Source organism: Sarcophilus harrisii, chromosome 2 (assembly GCF_902635505.1).
Source record: "Sarcophilus harrisii chromosome 2, mSarHar1.11, whole genome shotgun sequence".
Classification (NCBI taxonomy): domain Eukaryota; kingdom Metazoa; phylum Chordata; class Mammalia; order Dasyuromorphia; family Dasyuridae; genus Sarcophilus; species Sarcophilus harrisii.
Window position 1 is genome coordinate 89,146,606 of NC_045427.1, and position 22,371 is coordinate 89,168,976.

Here is a 22,371-nt window from a genome sequence, read left to right on the forward strand (position 1 = left end):
CCTGGACTGCATTCCATTGTCCAAAGAAGGGATTACGTGGCTGAAGAAGGTATATATCACCTTGTCTACTACATTCCACTGACCAGCTAAGGGAACACTAGACTTATGTGACCAATCACAACATATAGAGGGTGGAATTTTGGAAGTGTCTGAAATGTAAAAAGCTGTAAGCATTTTCAAGGCTCTGGCCCTATCCTGCTGTGAAATTTTGCTTACAGATCAGGGTGGCATCTGCTTCTCAAGAATCTAATAAATAATTCTGTTTTCTATGAGTGATCTCTGAGTAGTCAATTTGGGTAGATCTTTTTGTCCCAAACAGTTCTCCATAAAATAATTTTTTTGGCAAGTATATATTTGACATTTGAATAATGTAGCCAGCGCAACAGAATTATGCTCTCCATTGTATGACCATGGGGAGTTGGAACACTTGGCAGTTGAGTTTGAGAAAGGACCTCAGTGTCTGCTATCTTCTTCTGCCAGGTGATCTTCAGAATCTTCCTAAGATAATTTCCTCTAAAGAAGTCTCCATAGTCTAATTGGCCCCTTCCACCTCTAACTCTATGATCCTATGGCAGAGGTCAACTTTTTCATTTCTAAACTCTCAGTCTTTTCCTATTCATTGTAGAAACTTGAACTGCAGTTCAAGACCAAAGGCAAACCTATTGTCTCTGACAATCTTTAGCCCCTTTCTGACCCTTTCATATGCAAATTGACCATTCACTTCTGAAAGGGCTTTTTGCCCATGCCCTTACAAATGCAAATGAACTACTTGAAGTCTGACACCTCGTAATCTTGTTAAATGAATTGGGGTCTCAGTTGATCATGGATCCATTAATCAAATCCCACCCTCTTACATGTGTAAATAGGTTTCATTGGGTTAAATTAAATAAATGGATTCTAGATCAAGAATGAGTTATTAATGGCATTTGGAAATGACTAAAGATATTATCATAGACGGTGATTGTAGCCTACTACATATGTCCCTCTAATTCCCTTTCATCCAGGACTCCTAGGTTGGAAAGAATTTAGAGCTGGCCATAGAGGGATTTTATATGGTCTTGTGTCTTAGGTCTTGTATGACTTCTGAAAAAAACAAAGTGGACATTTATTCATGATTTATATTCTCTTTGATAAAAACCATGAGGTATTAATTACCATGAGAGTCAGGAAGGTATAAATGGGTAGAAACTTGGAGTTAGAATACCTAAAATGAGATCCAAATAGTGTCATACTGTTTTATCCTCATAACTATCTCTCTAGGATTGTTTCATCTTTCAACTGCAAATAATCATATAACTATAGAACTCACCTAACAGATATAAGGATCAAATGAGATAAAGTTTATAAAATACTTTGCAAGTTGGAAATTACATATCTTCTATATAAACTATATAAATTATCAGTTTCTAAGAGGAATTTGAGGTAATTAAAAGAGTTCTGAAACTTTCCTAACATCATCACCCTCTTATAGTCATCTCCTATTTCTATTTTATTCTGGGCTAAATTTATTGCCCATTTGTTCTAACCTAGAAATGCATACTGATTCTTAAGCTGTATAGGTTGCCTCTTTAACTTTATGTCATTTGTCCTTCATTCTCAAAAAGGACCAAAATGACATCATTATGTTAGAGGCAAGTTAGTGTGTCTGATTGTGTCTGATTGGATCATGAGTTCAGAGTGCTCTACCACGATTAGTCACAAATGTTCCCTATGAACATTTTGGGGTGAGTTATCTTTGTACAGCTTGAATTTCTCCTGGGCTAATTCAATTCTCATAGAGCACAGCACCTTCTCTGATGAGGGTGTACTGTGCTGGGTGATTCTGTGCCAGTGTCTCCAGTGTCATACAATAAATTCTAAACTTCTTAAGAGAAATTTAGAGTGTCCTTATAGCTCTTTTTTTGACTATCTTGTGAATGCTTACTCTGTCCAAGTTCTCCATAAAATATTCTTTTTAGCAAGTATTCATTTGGTATTTGAACAATATGGCCAGCCCAACAGAGTTGTGCTCTCTGCAGTAGAGTTGGAATGCTTGACAGTTTAGTTTGAGAAAGGACCTCAATGTCTGGTATCTTTACTTGTAGGTGATATTCAGAATCTTCCTGAGAAAATTCAAATGGAAGTGATTCAGTTTACTTTATGTCAAAATGTGAGCAAAAAACATTTTTTTCATCCTCATATATCCCTTTCTGGAATTCAGGCCAAATTACTTTGCATGTCTATAGATCACTTATGAAAGGATCTGAAATTCTGGGGGCTTTGTGCAACCAACAAGATATAATTCACAAACATCTAGAGAACTTTGCTAAGAAGAGCGGAGTACCTCTTCAACTTGGATTTTGCTGGACCACAGTGGCAAATATCTTTGGCAAACATATATCCCTTATTTATACTTCTTCAGTCATTTATAATTAGATCATTGAGTAATGTTATCACTGTTTTATCTTTCAAAGAATCCTGAATGATTTTGATGTATGAATACAAGATATACTGTTGGAAAAGAACCTTGCTCTGTCAAGTGCTTTTTCATAATCAACAAATAATCTTTTGAATATCAATACGTTGCTTGTGGTATTATAGGACTATGAGATATGAAACCCAGCTTTCTCAGAAGTGGAAATGAATTATCACACAAAGAGAATGGAGGGTTACACTGTGATAGACGATGAACAGTCTGCAACATAAAACAAATGAGGAACTTCACAGAAGAGCAGGAGTAAAAGATGAAATTAGGGAAATATAGGACAGGAAAAAATGGGTGGATCACTTGGAAAGAATGAAAGATGATAGATAGGTGGACACCCTTTGTGTTCCATTGATATCCTTGAAATGTCAGGAGAAATTGAGGAAATTCTTTATGGTATACCCCCTATACAATATGAAATAATACAAACATTTGTTAAATATTTACTCTGTGCCAATAGAAACTAAGCTAAAGTTATGAATCAGTAGAGACTGGAGGCACAAAGTTATAGATGAGTTTTGATGGGTCATGACTCAGCATGATTAGAAAGAATGATTTAATGAATTGAAATACCAGATCTATTGGAATTTCTGAGGAGAAATATTCATTCTTGTTATTTTTTTATAACTGCTGGAGAAGTTGTTATTCAATCGAAGAATTTAGTAATTCCTTCACATAAATTGTATTCCAATTCCTCATTGTAACTTAGAGGTAACTTTGAGTTCTTAAAAGTGATGCCAGAAAAAAACCGAAAACTTGAATATGAGCCCAGGAAAGGACTACATGTCTGTCATTTGAGGACCAGCTTACCTGAATACAAAGAGGTTTATTTTTTTAAGACTGAAATGATGAGATGATTTATTTTTAGCCAGAGCAACTTATGAAAGGATCTACTAAGGAGGAGAGGAGTTATGATCTACGTTTGAGGAAAAAGGTCAGTGGGGATACTGATGAAATCACATCTTTGACTTGTTAGCTTACTTCGTAAATGTATCTTCATTTTCACAGACAAAACAAGAGAAGGACTTTAAGTTAGAACACAGTCTAATTTTCAGTAGGACCCCCTTGTCCATAAATTCTTTTGCCTGATTTTCAAATTCCTCCAATAAGTTATAAACAAAAAACCACAGAAGTGATAAATAAAACTAAAAGCTGGCTCTTAAAAAAGTAATAAAATTGATAAACTTTTAGTTAATCTAAAAAACTGAGGATACACAAATGTAATGTCCAGGCTAGCTTTTTTAAGGATCTCTCTGGAGTCTGGAGTCTGACATCAAACTCGAGTATACTCTCATTGGAGTCTCTCTCGAGTCTGCTTATTTCAAGTCCTCTCAGCCCTTATATACCTTAGCACAATTACATCAATACAACACACTGAGCATGTGTTAATTGTAGAACCATTACATCACTAAGTACTGAGTATATGTAAACTAGAGAACCATTATCTCATCAATCCCACTGAGTAAATACCCTGCTGTTAAGTATCTTTGCTTCAAGTATACTTTTCTCAGAGTTCCTCAGTAGAACTGTCTTCTACACATACAAAATAAAATCTCTTCAAAAATATAAATTAGAAGAGAATATGAAATAGAGATCCTAAATAACTCAGTCTCAGAAAAGAAAATAGATCTAGCTGTGGAAGGGATGGTGAAGGGGTAAACTTCTGCTCCTGATGGATTCACAAGAGAATCTTATCAACCTTGTAAAGAATAGTACCCATATTTGACAAATTATTTCCAAAAATTAAGAAATTACCTGCCAGACCTAAAAGTATATTCTAAAGCAGTGGTCATAAAAACCATTTGGTATTGGCTAAGAAATACAATAGTCAATCAGTGGAATAAGTTAGGTAAACAGAACAAAATAATCAATAACCATAGCAATATAGTGTTTAACAAACCCAAAGACCCAAGCTTTGGGGCTAAGAACTCACTATTTGACAAAAACTGCTGGGAAAATTGGAAACTAATATGGCAGAAACTAGGCATTGATCCACACCTAGCACCATATATCAAGATAAAGTCAAAATAGGTTCATGATTTAGACATAAAGAGTGATATTATAAGCAAATTAGAGGAACCTAGTATATTTTACCTCTCAAATCTGTGGAAAAGGAAGGAATTTGTGACCAAAGAAGAATTGGAACTCATTATTGAACACCAAATAGATAATTCTGATTATACCTTAATTGTCCTGCCTCAGTTTCCCTAAATTGTTTTGCCTCAGTTTCCCTGAACTGTTCTGCCTCACTTCCTTTTATCATTCTGCCTAAATTCCCCTGTTTGCAACACCTCCCCCTCTTGCTCATTAGGACTGTGGCCACTCTGGAATTCCAAAAGATAAAACTCCAGATGTCCTATCTCAGATACCTAATTGGTATTGTCTACCTCTATCTCTTCAGACTGCCTGACTCTAGTTTGACTATCTCCTTTACTCCCAATTTATAAGAATTTATGGTCCTACCTCCAACCTATCAGAACTACATTGATGGTCCCTTCTTGGAGATTCCTGTTCACCAGAGTTTGGACTCCATCTTCCTGCCTTGGACTTTACCCTGATAGCTTAAGAGCTATGTGTATGTATAGGACTGCTTGCCATCTAGGGGAAGGGGTGGAGAAAGGGAGGGGAAAAGTTGGAACAGAAGTGAGTGCAAGGGATAATGTTGTAAAAAATTACCCAGGCATGGGTTCTGTCAATAAAAAGTTATATTTAAAAAAAAAAAAAGAGCTATGTGTATATATATTTCATGGGAAACTCACATAGCCCTTGGATGCTTTGAGACATCAGCCCTGGGGGCAACATGCCCCCAGCACAATCTCTCCCTCTCAAATAAAATATTAAAAACTCTCTAATTTCTATCTTGCCTCAGTTTATCTGGGATTACAATGTTAAGTTAAAAAGTTTTTGCACAAACAAAACTAATGCAGACAAGATTAGAAGAAAAGCAATAAAGTGGGAAAACATTTTTATATTTAAGTGTTCTGATTAAGACCTTATTTCTAAAATATTTAATTGACTCAAATTTATAAGAATTCAAGCCATTCTCCAATTGATAAATGGTCAAAGGATATGAATAGACAATTTTCAGATGAAGAAATTGAAACCATTTCTAGTCATATGAAAAGGTGCTCTAAATCATTATTGATCAGAAAAATGCAAATTAAGACAATTCTGAAATACTACTATAAATCTCTCAGATTGGCTAAAATGACAGGAAAAGATAATGATGAATGTTGGAGGGTATGTGAGTGGGACACTAATACATTGTTAGTGGAATTGTGAACTGATCCAACCATTCTGGAGAGTAATTTGGAACCATGCCCAAAGAGTTATCAAACTGTGCACTCTGATCCAGCAGTGTTTCTACTGGGCTTATATCCCAAAGAGATCTTAAAGGAAGGAAAGGGACTGACATGTGCAAAAATGTTTGTAGGAGCCCTTTTTGTAGTGGCAAGAAAATGGAAACAAGTGGACGCCCATCTGAGAATGGCTGAATAAATTATGGTATATGAATGTTATAGAATATTATTGTTCTGTAAGAAACAACCAGCAGGATGATTGCAGAGAGGCAGGAGAACATTGTACACAGTAACAACAAGATTATACAATGATCAATTCTGATGGATGTGACTCTCTTGTGATGAAGAGACCCATCTACATCCAGAGAGAGAAGTGTAGGAATTGAGTGTGGTTCACAACATAGCATTTTCACTCCTTTTGTTGTTTGCTTGCATTTTATTTCTTTCCCATTTTTTCCTGTTTGATTTGATTTTTCTTGTGTAGCAAGATAATTACATAAATATGTATGCATATATTGAATTTAGCATCTATTTCTATTCTTTTTTTTTTTTTTTTTAACATATATTGGATTACTTGCCATTTAGGAGAGCGGGTGGGAAAAGGGAAAGGAAAATTGGAACACAAGATTTTGCAAGGGTTAATGTTGAAAAATTATCCTTGCATATGTTTTGAAAATAAAAAGTTTTAATAAAAAATTTAAAAAAAATAAAAGTACCCTAACTCTTTTGTCCGACAAATGTAGCTCTAATACCTAAGCCAAGGAAAGATGAAAACCATATTACAATATTGTTAATAATTATTGACTCAAAAATTTTAAGCAAAATCCTATCAATCAGACTACAGTGATTTATTTAAGAAATTATTCTTTATGACTAAGTGGTATTTATACTAGAAATGCAATGATAGTTCAACATTAGGGAAACAGTCAATGTAATTAATGATTAATGTTAAAAATAAAAATATGATAATCTCAATAGCTGCAGAAAAGGCTTTTTGAAAAAGATACAATACTTTTTTTAATGCTAAAAATTCTACAAAGTATCTGCATGATGGAATTTTAAAAAATTTTAAAATTTTAAAATTTTAAAAAAATTTCACCAAAAGCATCTATCTAAAATCAAAAGTATGCTTTATATTCAATGGGCATATATTAGGATCTTTTATTCTAATAAATAAAGGAATATAGGAATAAAACAAGAATGCCCACTTTCCTCACTATTATTTGATATAATTCCTTTTTTAAAGCATTTTCCCCCAGTTATATGTCAAGAAAAATTTTAGCATTCATTTTCACAAGATTTTGAACTCCAAATTTTTCTCACTCCCTCTCTCTTTACTTTTCCCCTCCCCTCTTCAAAAGATGGTAAGCAGTTTGATATAGTTTATACATGTGTTATAACTTATTTCCATATTAGTCACAATTATGAAAGAAGAAACAGATCAAAAGAAAAAAATGCTAGAAATATTAAAGTAAGTAGGAAAAAAAATCTGCATTCTAAATCCATTAGTTCTTTATCTGGTTATGGATAGCATTTTCCTTCATGAATCCTTTGTACTTGTTTGGATCATTGTGTTGCTGAATAGAGTTGAATCATTCACAGTTGATCATCACTGTGTACAATGTTTTCCTGGTTCTTCTAATTTCATTTTGCCTCAATTCATGGAAATATTTCTAGGTTTTTCTAAAATCTGCCTGTTCATCATTTCTTATTACAAAGTAGTATTCCACAACATTCATGAATCACAGTTGGTTCAGCCATTCTCCAATCAATGGGCATCCCCTCAATTTCCAGTATTTTGCCACCACAAAAAGGACTGCTATAACTTATGTAATATAGTTTTAAATCTTTCTATCAGAATATACCTGTCTTTTGCCTTTTTAACCTTATCTGTTTTTTTTTAATAACTTTTTATTGACAGAACCCATGCCAGGGTAATTTTTTACAACATTATCCCTTGATTAATGAAAAAAAAATCAAATGAAGGTGGCTTAGCTGTACCAGATCTAAAACTATATTATAGAGCAGCAGTTACCAAAACCATTTGGTATTGGCTAAGGAATAGATTAGTTGATCAGTGGAATAGGTTAGGTTCAAGGGATAAAACAGTCAACAAATATAGCAACCTAGTCTTTGACAAACCCAAAGACCCCAGCTTTTGGGATAAGAACTTACTGTTTGATAAAATTGCTGGGAAAATTGGAAACTAATATGGCAGAAACTAGGCATTGATCCACACTTAACACCGTACACCAAGATAAGGTCAAAATGGGTTCATGACCTAGGCATAAAGAATAAAATTATTAATAAATTAGAGGAACACAGGATAGTTTACCTCTCAGACCTGTGGAAGGGGAAGGACTTTATGACCAAAGCAGAACTAGAGATCATTACTGATCACAAAATAGAAAATTTCGATTATACCAAACTGAAAAGTTTTTGTACAAACAAAACTAATGCAGACAAGATTAGAAGGGAAGCAATAAACTGGGAAAATATTTTTACAGTCAAAGGTTCTGATAAAGGCCTCATTTCCAAAATATATAGAGAATTAACTCTAATTTATAAAAAATCAAGCCATTCTCCAATTGAAAAATGGTCAAAGGATATGAACAGACAATTCTCAGATGAAGAAATTGAAACTATTTCTAGTCATATGAAAAGATGCTCCAAGTCATTATTAATCAGAGAAATGCAAATTAAGACAACTCTAAGATACCACTACACACCTGTCAGATTGGCTAAGATGACAGGAAAAAATAATGATGATTGTTGGAGGGGATGTGGGAAAACTGGGACATTGATGCATTGTTGGTGGAGTTGTGAACGAATCCAACCATTTTGGAGAGTAGTTTGGAACTATGCTCAAAAAGTTATCAAACTGTGCATACCCTTTGATCCAGCAGTGTTACTACTGGGCTTATATCCCAAAGAGATTATAAAGAAGGGAAAGGGACCTGTATGTGCACGAATGTTTGTGGCAGCCCTTTTTGTAGTGGCTAGAAACTGGAAACTGAATGGATGTCCATCAGTTGGAGAATGGCTGAATAAATTGTGGTATATGAATATTATGGAATATTACTGTTCTGTAAGAAATGACCAACAGGATGATTTCAGAAAGGCCTGGAGAGACTTACACGAACTGATGCTGAGTGAAATGAGCAGGACCAGGAGATCATTATATACTTCAACAACAATACTATATGATGACCAGTTCTGATGGACCTGGCCATCCTCAGCAACGAGATCAACCAAATCATTTCCAATGGAGCAGTAATGAACTGAACCAACTATGCCCAGAGAAAGAACTTTGGGAGATAACTAAAAACCATTACATTGAATTCCCAATCCCTATATTTATGCCCACCTGCATTTTTGATTTCCTTCACAAGCTAATTGTACAATATTTCAGAGTCTGATTCTTTTTATACAGCAAAATAATGTTTTGGTCATGTATACTTATTATGTATCTAATTTATATTTTAATGTATTTAACATCTACTGGTCATCCTGCCATCTAGGGGAGGGGGTGGGGGGTAAGAGTGAAAAATTGGAACAAGAGGTTTGGCAATTGTTAATGCTGTAAAGTTACCCATGCATATAACCTGTAAATAAAAGGCTATTAAATAAAAAAATAAAAATAAAAAAAACAACATTATCCCTTGCACTCACTTCTGTTCCAATTTTTCCCCTCTCTCCCTCCACCCTCTCCTCAAGATGGCAAGCAGTCCTATACATGTTAAATAGATTACAGTAGATCTTGGATACAATATATGTGTGCAGAACCGAACAGTTTTCTTGTTGCTCAGGGAGAATTGGATTTAGAAGGTATAAATAACCTGGGAAGAAGAACAAAAATGCAAGCAGTTTACATTCATTTCCTAGTGTTCTTTCTTTTGGTGTAGCTGATTCTTTCCATCCTTGATCAATTGAAACTAAGTTAGATCCCTTTATATTTTAATATATTTAACATCTACTGGTCATCCTGCCATCTAGGGGAGGGGGTGGTGGGGTAAGAGGTGAAAAATTGGAACAAGAGGTTTGGCAATTGTTAATGCTGTAAAGTTACCTATGCATATATCCTGTAAATAAAAGGCTATTAAATAAAAAAAAAAAAAAAAAAGAAACTAAGTTAGATCTTGTCTTTGTTGAAGAAATCCACTTCCATCAGAATGCATCCTCATACAGTCTTATCCGTTTCTAATCTATAATATTTTATTCAGTTTAACACATGGCTGTGAAATGCCTTGTAAGATATTGTGCTAAGTGCTGGGAATACAAAATCAAAAACTGTATAGTTTGTGTCCTTAAGAAGCTTACATTGAGAAGAACTAAGAAATGTGCAGAAATAACTGATATGAAGGAGTATTTAAAAAGGGCAAAGTGGTCCAGACAAAGTACTATAATAAAAACTTACATTTATGTCTCACTTGTGTGGGGAACTGTTTTCATTGATATATAGAGCTTTCAGTAAGGACAGTTCTTCCACCAACTTAGATCAGTCCCTACTTTATAACTTACAATCTTAAGAGATTTGTCTGTATTTCTGAGAGATTAACTATAAAATATTTTACTGTTTATAAAACATTTTCTTCTTGTAGTACAGGGTCTGAATTATTTCTCAATTCCTATTTACACTGGAAAGTAAAGTCTCCAATAGAAAACTGATTACTTCTTTTATTAGGGTTCAAAAGTAGTCTGGAGATGTCTTATAGTATTACTCACAAGTCCCCACCAGTGTATCCCCATTAATTATTACCTATATAATTGACAGCCAAAGTTAACTAGTTTGTTGTTATAGGCATTTACTAAAGAGTCATAATAAGAATAATTGTTATAAAACCAATTGCCCCCAAAAGTCTAGGACATACTTTCCCACAAATTTCCATAGAATACAGGAAAAAGGAGGCTCACTTCTAGAGAACACGTGGGGCAAATGGGAAATTATACTGGCAAAATGAAGTCCTTTTTTCTGTGGAATCCTCATGAAGTTCTTCTTTGGTATTGCTTTTTTTCTGGTCTTTATATAATCTTGAAGTTATTTTTTAAAAAATGTCTTTAGTTTGTCTTCAAATTCAATAAATACAGCTAGGTTATGATGGAAAATCCAAGGTTTTCAAAGTTCAAAAGGTCATCTTTTGATTTCATTATTTCCCCCAAAAGTGATTTATTTTCAGAGGCTTGGATAACAGTGTGGCAAAATTAGTTTTATCTGCTACAAAATCCTGTTTTCTGAGGCTTGCTGGTTTTTATCCAAGGCCCACTGGACGTGACAAATTCTCCTCCATCAGTCACACCACCTTTCCTGTGTGTCCTCATTTGCTTTCATCCAATGCTCACTCCTTCTGATTGACTATAAGAAACTAGTTTTTGTGTTTGATTGATTCATACAGATGTCTAATCTTTTTTCGCCTCTAGTTGGGTCTTATTGATTGATTCAGTAGAGATATCTAGCCTTGTTCACATCCAGTTTATTCTTCTTAATTGAATGATTCAATCCAAAAGTCTGGCACTGTATTTCTTGAATACTCTTCTTATAATCTTAAAAGAGGCAGCACAAGCATTATTATTTCCTTTAATAGATGGGACACAGAGGCTCAGGGATGTCAGAGAATTGGTCAAGAACACTCATCCACAGTTCCTAGCACTGGAGCTCCATGCCAACGGCCAAAACTCTGGCTTTATGGTTGACATGGATGTCAGGAGAGGTTTCTATTTATGGAGTTTCAGGGACCAAGTCTTATTGTCACCTAGGGCTTTTAAGGGAGTCAGAAGGAATAGAAGTTGCATTACATTCATCAAATGGACCTACATGAGATGGGGTATGGAGAGAGTGTATAGGATGGGCAGAGGCAGGGGTGGGGGGGAGCAGCAGATCTTGGATCTATCCATTTTGCCAGGTGCTGCATGTACTTTCCTAGTTGTCCCCCTCAGGAATGGTTCCAAGAAGCTGTGGCATATGCAGCTTTGAGATGTTCTGTTGCCTATTGCCTACAAGCTGGAAAGTTTCTTTTGGAGAGGACAGTGATAATAAAATATGGCCAAGGATCAGTACACGCTGCATCTTGAAAACACTGTCTCTGATTTTCTCCCCAGTCCTGTGGATATATCTGTGCCTAAATTTCAGGACCCTGTTTATTCATAGGCCAGGCACCTTGAGAATAGCATTTGAAGATGTAACACATACGGATTTTTATGGGGAAGACAGAATGGTAAGTCAAAAAAAGTGCTATACTGGACTGGACCTTGGATAGTCACCTAATATTGCTGAAACACCTCAGTTTCTTTGTCTGTTAAATAGGGTCAATAATAGTTATAATATCAACAACCAAGAGGTTGTTGATAGAGTTTTATAAACTTTCAGGGACTGTATAAATGCAAATGGTGACCTATTTCTTTCTGGCATAATAGATGCTATTGGCCAAATTGCAAGCAGCTTGAGTTTCCAAGGTTATAAGTTTCCTAAAATGAAGATATGAAGGGGAGATAGAGAGGGAGAATGAGATTTTTAGACATCTGAACTATTTCAGGTTTTTAATGAGGGCATTATTAGGAGTCTATTATGTGCCAGACACTATAAAAATTATTTCATTTGATCTTCACAACAACCCTGGGAGGAACTATTATTATCCCTCTTTCATAGTTGAGGAAACTGAGGCAATCAGAGTAACTTGCCTAAAGTCATACAGCTAATAAATATCTGAGGCCAGATTTTTTTTTTCAGATTTTCTTGACTTTAGGTTTAGCAGAATGTCCATTATATCACTTGGCTGCTCCAGCATTAGTTGGGAACCTTTTCCTTTTCAGGCTTATTCTTTCTTCATTTACTTCTAGGTGAATGCTGAAAAACAGTCAAAGTCCCCCACTATATCTGGGGGCCGTCTCTAGTTATAGATCTCTGTTTAGAGACTGGGAGAGAGTGAGGCTAGTGACCACACAGACCTACCTGTCTAAAATCCAATTCACTTGCAAAGCCGACATCACCTTCCTGAAGGATTCTGGGAAGATAGCAGAGTAGATTAGTAAAATTCAGACTCTCCTGATTTCCCCCACAAATAGAACAAATTTGTGCCTTAACGAAAATATAGACTGGTGAAAAATCAAAAAGAATTGGAGCAGAACCAGGTCTTTTGGATAGAACTCAAGAAGATCTGAAGACCCCAGGCTGGAGATTAATCAGCCTGAAGTGCAAACACCTCCAGCTGGCTCCATAGAAACATCAAGTGGGATCCTCTCAGGCTAGCTGGGAGTGGCTGGAGCCTCAGCAGGAACCACAAAGACTTTTACCTCCCAGTATTTGTAGAGTGGGGGATGGAGTGAACCTCAACTGATAGGGAATGCCAGGCCCAATTGTGTGGCAGAGATGCTGCCCTGGGGAAGAAGGAACCAGCACCTGGTGAGTGCAGAAGCAGTCAGGCAAGGCTGGCTGTGGGCACTTACAGGAAGGTGAAGTTCTTGGTTTGGGGTTCCTGGCCAGAATAGAGAGGTGAAGGGAAGCTTGAGGCACCATCTCCCCACCTTACCATTATAGGTGCGTATCTTTAAAAAAATGAACCACAGAGAGGAAAAAACCCCACAACTGAAACATATTATGGGAGCAGGAAAGACCAGGCTTCATCTTCAGAGGAGGACACTGAAATAAAATTTTTACCCCAAAAGTAACATGAAATGACTCGCTGTCCAGAGAGAATTTATAGAACTCAAAAGAATTTAAAAATCAAATGAAAGACATTAAGGAAGAAAAAGAAATCATCTCAAAAAAACAAGATTATGAAAAAAAAGTTAACCAACTAGAAAAGGAGGTACAGAGATTCAAAGATGAAAATAATTCTTTGAAAATTAGAATTGGGCAAGGGGAAGTAGTGAAGCTATGAGAGACCAAGAAATAACAAAATAGATCATAAAGAATGAGAAAATAGAACAGCTCTTATAAGAAAAATGACAGATCTGGAAAACAGATCAAGAAGAGAAAATAAAAGAATAATTGGACTGCCAGAACCTTGACACAAAAATGCAGGAAATCATCCAAAAAAATTGTCCTATAATGATAGAACATGAGGGGAAAGTAGAAATAGAAAAAAAATCCACTGATCACCATCTCAAAGAGATCTGTTGTGGGAAAAAACACAGGAATATTATTGCCAAATTTTGAAATCCCCAGATCAAACAGAAAATTTTGCAAGAAACAAGAAAAAAAAATTCAATGGAGCTACAATTAGAATTGTACAAGATTTAGCAGCACCTACAATAAAAGATCACAGGTCCTGGAATCATATCTACTAAGAATCAAAAGAACTAGGCCTGTGACCAAAAATATCATATTCAGCAAAATTATCTATAATTTTCAATGAGGAAAAACAGACCTTCAACGAACTTGCAGATTTTCAGGATTTTCTGTCAATCAAGCCAGAACTTAACAGAAAAGTTTACATGTTAAGTGTTGGAGTCCAGCTCCTGTAGAGATGAAGGGTGTGACTTTTACCAGGGCCAGGTGGAGAGAGTCTCAATTATGGACTCTTCAAAGTTTATTGATCAGAGAGACAAATATATACCTCAAATGCTCATAGACTTGATACAAAGTATATTCTTTAAAGTTCCTATAGTTTTCTCTAACAAAAAAGATTTACAGAAATGTAAATGATTAAGCCCCCTATCTTGGTTAATTAGACAGAGATGCAAATAGTTGAGATATACATGAGGGTAAAGTTTATCATACCATTGTCTCAAGTATCTTTCTCCCAAATGCCTTTCTTTAATTTCTATTGTGGGCTCTTTTTCCTGTCCTGAGTTCAAAGATTTGCCTTTAATCCAAAGAGTAATGTTTGCATTTTGCTTCAGTCACTAGATTATTAATTTATTATATTGGCAAGCAGTCTCTGCTATTTCAAAAAGGGAGTTTTGGGTGATTCAAAACCGGGAATGGATTCTTACCTCCTAGCCCTCTACATATAAGAGATAATATCAAAGCTCAGTTTTAAGGAACTCAACATGGAGAAACTGTTTAAACATGACAAATGTTTATTTATTTTTTTTACATGGGAAATGTATACTGTATGTTTAAGGTTCACATCAACAATAGGGTACCTCAAAAAAAAAAGACTGGCAGAGTTAAGGTAAAAATAGTAATCATGTTATACAAATGAGGTGCAGAGAAAGACTAGTCACAGAGGCATTAGAGGGGAGAGGAGGGCTTGTATTTCTGAAAATCTACTCACATCAGGAATGGATTCAATAGCTAACACTACATATATTCCTTGAAGGGTATAACACCCTCCAAAATCTATAAAGAAATAAGGGGGAAGTGATGAGCAGATGGGGAAGCAAAGAGTAAGGGAAGAAGACAATGGAGGGATCCTTGGGTGGGGTTAAGTAATGGCAAAGCAAGTTATGGGGCAGAATTCAATTAAAGAATCAGCAGGGATAGGAAAGACATTTGTGTATGTGTATGTGTATGTGTGTATACATAAATATATCTTTTCTTAATTGTAGTTCACTTGGGGTGAGGGGAGGATGAAAGGGAGAAAAAAGAATAAAATAAATAATGTGCACAGCAGAGAACAAAAGAACAATTTACTAGGAAGTAAAGAAAAATGGCCATTTATGAAAATAATTTCTTCTACTACTACATATACTTTCTCGATCTGGTAATTTGTTGTTATATATTTTGAATCCTCCCTGATCTGGTGGGCACATGACAATGTTCTCTTTTGTTTTGCCTTATTTTGTTTTGTATTCCTTTTCTGTTTTTCTTTTTTTTTTCTTACTCTTTTTTCAAATTAAAAGGAGAGGCATCACTTTCCTAATGTCACTGGTCCTTTTCAAGAAAGAAGGACAAACTGTAACAATAGGTGAATGCAAATCTTCCTGACATTGGCTAGAGCTGGGAAGGATCAAGGGAATATTGAGATGGACTTCTGTGGTTGCTAGGTGATGAGAATTGGGAAAGGAAGTTCATTCTGAGTTGGTGTATTATATGCTGAGGACAGGGGGCCAGAGATGAGATAAGAATCTCAGTATCTTTCTGTTAGATGTTCTCATTAGAAGGGATAAAATTTATACTTCTGCTTTTGTTTAGAACGTTTAAGACTTTTCCAGGTTTCAGAATCTTCTGGCTAGAAGCAGCTTTTCAGCAGTGTATTTAGGGTTGGCCCTTGATGATAAAATTGAGTCAGAAAATTATTTATCTTTGGTGCCTTCATTTTTTTGCCCTCTCTCAGTACTACATGGAACCACTCCCAGTACCTGCCGCTTTCTGTGAAGTGATGTGGTCACGACAGCAATACTTAGTTCGAAATAAACATGTGACAACTTCACAATGGCCATTCTCTTCGGCAAAAGGTAGATTTATTTGGGGTAGGATAAAGGCAAAATGAAGGGATTTGATAGACACCAGAAATGGTAAATATGAAATAGAGTTGGGAGAGCTTATAGTTAGAAAGGAAAAGAATTTGAAAGAATCCATTAAAAGAATATGCCATGATGCCTAAGCATGCCATTGACTGGCAACTTAGATCTATAGAGGAGTTCAGCAGACTAAGGAGAAAAGCATCATTAAGGGAGAGAAAGAGAGTACCTCATGAGGAGATGAAGTCTAGTTTTGGGGGCTTCTGATATGGGAACCAAAAATATGATGAGATTTAGGTTTTGGGGTTCCCTTTAGTAGGAAACCAAATGATAAGATCTAGATTTAGGGAACCAAAATGAGATTAGGGTTTCTGATGGTCAGGGAGTTAAATGATAAGGTCTAGTGGCAAGTTTGGGATTCAGGGAACCAAATGGAGAGCTTTGGCTCCCCTATGCCCCTTGGGATTCAGCACAAGGGTAGGGAGTTTTGGGGAACCCTCTTCTGGAAGTGCAGGGATTCTTTGTAAAGGAATTAACAAACCTGAAAACCTAGATTGATAAAAGAAGTTTATTATAGGGATTGGGAAGTAAGGTTAGAAATCCTGACAGAGAGGCATAAAGTCTAGTTAGGGAAATAGGTGAGGGTAAAGAGAAGATAACACTGGAAAAGAATATTATTCCAGTGGATAGAGGCCTCCTTGGCATAGCATGGCATTTTAGAACCTCTGCAAAGAGAGGATTTTAGTTTGGCTCTTTTATAATAGGAGCTTTGGTTACAAGCTGAAGGGGGCTAGTGGGTGGAGTCCCAAGTTGGCTCTATCTACAAACTGAGTTTCAGCTTGAGTTAGAATTTGAGTAGAATTGAATGAATTTCTTTAATTGAATAGGGTTGGAATTCTTTTAGCTCAGGACTGAATCAACCCCACCTAGATAACAGAATGAAGCTGTTTATCTTGTTTCCCTTGGGCGGGGTCCCTCACTGAGGCAAAGTTGAAGATTTTCTCCTTCAAAGAGTTTTCGAGTTTCGGGGTCCCTTCTTCACTCATAGTGGGCTTAGTCCTGAAGGGAACTTAGCAAAGATGATCATCATAATCAGACCTTTTATAGGGGAAATTTATGCTTGGGGATTTTGGGGAGAATAGCAGTAAAGAAGGGAACTCAAAGGGAGGGGTCAGAAGCCAGACCTGGCAGACTGGTCCCAGCTCTGCCTAAAGATTGTTGCTAATCAATATCCCCCAAAATTGTTTGAAGATACTCAGAGATTGGGGAATGGATAATAAGGGTTGATATAGAATTCCTTACAATCAGGATAATCTAGGAAAGTTAAGTTTCAGGGTAAGGCTTTCCTAAAACAATGAGGAGCTTTCTATGAAACTGATTCCATAAGGTAGCTTGACTTTGGGAGGGGAAGAGGCCATCAGAATAATTCAAAAGTGCTATGGTTTTTCCTGTAGCAATCACAGAATTGACCATTGTATTTATTTCCTGAAAGTCACTGAAATAAGAGCCTATAGATAAACACTAGACTCTTGTTTTTGTTGTCTTACCCTGAATGCTGAACTCTTAAATATAGAGGTGGAATATTTATTAATTAGCCCCCTGAGTTATATGACACCACCCTACTCATATGGTCCAGACACTTCTATGGTGATTTGCTATTACTGCTTAACACCTGATTCCTTCATCTTCTGAAAGGGAAATAAATAACTTTGTTGGCTTGAAGTCCTAATTCTAGACCTGTTGATAATCTAAGAAAAATGGGATTGTTTTCATCTTCTAAGTTTAGAAAATATATAACTGGGAGCCATGAATTATAACAGAAAGTGCTAGATTTCAGTTAAGCAGGCAATATCATGGCAAGGCAACAAACATTGATTAAGTGCTTACTATGATCCTAACAAGGTGCTAGGCTTTACAGATAGAAAAATGAGCAAAAAGTTAGCTCCTGCCCCCAAGGAGCTAAGAGTTTAATGAAAGAAGACAACACACAAAAGGTGGGGAAAGGAGAAAATATCTACTTTGACAGAAACACTGCCTAGGGAAACTAAGGATAGTTGGCTGGGCCTCCTTCCTCACCACTAGGAGAAGGCTGGCATGAAGGAGGAAGGAGGAATGTTCTAGGATAAGAAATTCCTAGATACTGAGGAAAATTTCCAGAAGACTGGAATTTGAATCCTTATCATCTGTGTGCAAGTCATTTAATCTCTTTGGACATCAGTTTCCTCATTTATAAAATATAAAATTTATAAAAAGTGGACCAGACTTGATGGCTATTAAGGTCCCAATAAGCTCTAAATTCATGATCCTGTGGCACAGAGAATAGGGCTCTTTCCACAGGTAGCTTGCCGACGTGATTTCTGAAAGCATAACCTTCATTTTTTCCCTCAGGTAGAACTGCCTTACAAAGTTCTTATGGAACAATAATATTCCATTACATTCACTTTTTTAAATGCCCAGTAGGTGAGGTGGCCACACCCCTAAATCCGCCTGAAATCCAAGCTTCATAGAATATGAGATGTTTCAACATGTCCTGCTGAATGACTTAGTAATTTTCCACTTATTAATTTGCCTTACCTGTTCTGTTCAAACAGGCTAATTGTTTCCCCTAAAAGACTCAGGTGTAGTAAGAGAAGGTCACCTGAGAATACATAAACAACTGTAGCTACCGCTGGCAAATGCTCATCTCTCCAATGCCAATAGAATTTGATTTAATCACTGAAAGCCCTCCAGCAAAAGAGAAAATCCAATGAGGAGGCTCCCCCTAGTGGTCAATAGAAAGAAACCAGGCAGAAAGAGAAAATGTCCAACAGAAAATGTAAAGTCCCAAGTTCTCTCTAGTGAACTGAAGCGTTATTGACTTCGTGGGGTATAGGTATGCTGGAACATTTTTAGAGGTTCATAATAGGCAACCAATGCATATCTCTTGAAAAAAAATGAAGGAATGAAAAGATTGACCCAATACTACTTTCTACATGTTATTTTAATCTTTGTAGGATTTTTTAAAAACTCAATTAAGAATATTTTAATTTTCCAATTAATTTTCCAATTGGAATTTCCAATTGCAAGTAAAGATCATTTTCAACATTCATTTTTGTAAGAATTTGAGTTCCAGTTTTTTTTCCTTCCTCTTTTCCCTCCTCCCCAAGACAGCAATCTGATATAGATTATACATAAATAATCATTTAAAATATATTTATATATTTGTCATATTGTGAAAGAAAAATCAAAACAAAAGGAAAAAAGCATGAAAAAGAAAAGGCAGACACTGATGCATTGTTGATGGAGTTGTGAACGGATTTAATCATTCTGGAGAGCAATTTGGAGCTATGCACAAAAAGCTATCAAACTGTGCATACTCTTTGATCCAGCAGTGTTTCTACTGGGATTATATCCCAAAGAGATATTGAAGAAGGGAAAGGGACCCGTATGTGCAAAAATGTTTGAGGCAGTCCTTTTCGTAGTGGATAAAAACTGGGAATTGAATAGATGCCCATCAATTGGAGAATGACTGAATAAATTGTGGTATATGAATGTTATGGAATATTATTGTTCTGTAAGAAATGACCAGCAGATGAATACAGAGAGACTTGAAGAGACTTACTAAACTGATGCTGAGTAAAATGAGCAGAAATAGGAGATTATACACTTCAACAACAATACTGTATGATGATCAATTTTGATGAACGTAACTCTTCAAGAATGAGAGAATCCAAATCAATTCCAATTGATCTGTAATGAACAGAACCAGCTACACCCAGAGAGGGAAATGAGTATGTACCACAACATAACATTTCCACTTTCTGTTATTTTTTGCTTGCATTTTTGTTTTTTCTTCTCAGGTTATTTTTTACCTTCTTTCTAAATCCATTCTTTCTTGTGCAGCAAAATAACTGTATAAATATATATACATATATTGTATTTAATATATACTTTAACATATTTAACATGTATGGGACTACCTGCCATCTAGGGGAGGTGGTGGAGGGAAGGAGGGGAAAAGTTGAAACAGAAGTTCTTGCAAGGGTCAATGTTGAAAAATTACCCATGCATATGTTGTGTCAATAAAAAGCTATAATAAAAAAAGAAAAGGCAAAAAAGAGAGGTGAAAATAGTATGTTTTGATCCCCATTTAGTCTCCGTAATTCTCCCTCTGGATGTGGATGACATTTTCCATGCTAAATCTATGGGAATTGTTTTGGATCCCTGTATTGCTGAGAACTAAGTCTATCATAGTTGATCATCACATAATGTTAGAATTCTTACAAGGTGCTAAGTTAGTGGAATTGATAGAGACAATGGTTGTTTAGCAGGATGCTTAACAGTTCTCTAGATGTACTTAGTACTTACTACAGTTCCACAAGATTCACACCTTTAAGAAAGCATATATAAGCTAGGAGCCTTAACCAGGATGGATTCCAGGAGATTCACAAGCCAGGATTCAGTTGAGGAGATTCACAAGTCAGAGAATACAAGCCCACTCTCGGAGGCGGAGACAGATTCATTCCATCTTCCACATTTGGGCTGGCTGGAAGCTGAAGCTGGCAGAGGCAAAGAACTAGTGGCAATAGCTGTTGGAACCAAGGAGAGAGATAGGCCTCTAAGAAACCTAACCGGGCCCAAGGAAAGAGACAATAAAGGATATGGACTTTAACTCCTGGTTACATTTGGGGTGGTTATTACACTGAACTGAAAGGAAGGCTGCCTCCAGAAGCGCCCCAAGAAACCTGCTCCCAGAGAACATTATATTTTAGAGAAGAACATTACAACATAATCTTGCTATTACTGTGTGCAATATTCTCTTGGTTGTACTCATGTAAGTCTTAGGCTTTTCTGAAATTAACCTGTTCATCATTTCTTATAGAATGATAATATTTCATTACATTCATATACTATAATTTATTCAGCCATTTCTTTATTGATGGATGGGCTTCCACACAATTTCCAATTTCTTACCACTACAAAAGGAACTACTATAAACATTTTTGCACATGTGGGTCCTTTCCTTTCTTTTATGATCTCTTTGGGATACAGACCTAGTAGTGACACAACTAGATCAAAGTGGTATACACAGTCCTTTACACCTTTGGACATAGTACCAAATTGCTCTTCAGAATGGCTAGATCACTTCACAATGCACTAACGATGCATTAGTGTCCCAGTTTTCCCACATCCACTTTAATATTTATCATTATCTTTTTCAGTCATCTTAGCCACTTTGATAGGTATGAGGTGATTCCTCAAAAGTTGATCTCTAATCAATAATGATTTAGAATATTTTTTTCATATGACTATAAATGGCTTTAAATTTCTTCACCTGAAAAATTGTCTGTTCATATCCTTTAACTATTTATCAATTGGAGGGAATGACTTGTATTTTTATAAATTTGATTCAGTTCTCAATATATTTTAGAAATGAGGTCTTTATCAGAAATCCTGGCTATAAAAATTGTTTCCCAGTTTTCTGCTTCCATTCTCATCTTGGCTGCATTGACTTTGTGCAAAACTTCTTTAATTTAATATAATCAAAATTATCCATTTTGCATTTCATAATGTTTTCTTATTTGGCTATAACTCTTCCCTTCTCATAAATATGACAGATAAACTATTCCTTGTTCTCCTACTTGGCTTATAGTATCTCCTTTTATATCTAAATCATGTACCCATTTTGACCATATCTTGGGATAGGTTGTGAGTTGTTGGTCTAAGCCTAGGGCATGTGAAATTTTTGATGAACAAAAAAATAAGATAACCCAGTTTGGAAAGAAAAACAGCAGTCAGAGATGGTTTCTTGACTGATAAGAAAAGAGAGGCTAGTTTTAAAAACTCTAAATGCTTTCTGTATTGTGGTATGCATTAAATTAGCTCGTCAGTTCCTTAAGTCAGGATTTTCTTTTGTTTTACTGATGATGAAAAAAAAATCTAAAAAGCAGTTAGGATTAGGAAATATCATCACCATAAAATGTTTGAATGTAAAAGCTGTTTGTTTTTTTTAAATACTCACTCTACTTAGTTCCTCTTTGCAAAAGGGAAGTGCAAAATTATTATATGTCTTATTTTTGCAGGGATTCAGATATTTTTCACAAGTAAAAATAATGATGATCGAAGATGAAAAAAAAAATCTTGATCCTTTAGTCCAACTCTTACATTTTACATGTAGGAGGAAGAGCTGAAGACTAGAGAGATTCAGAGATTTGTCAAGTAAATGGCAAAAAAAGTGGCTAAATTATCATCTACATCCTGTTCTCTCATTCCAGATAGAAATTT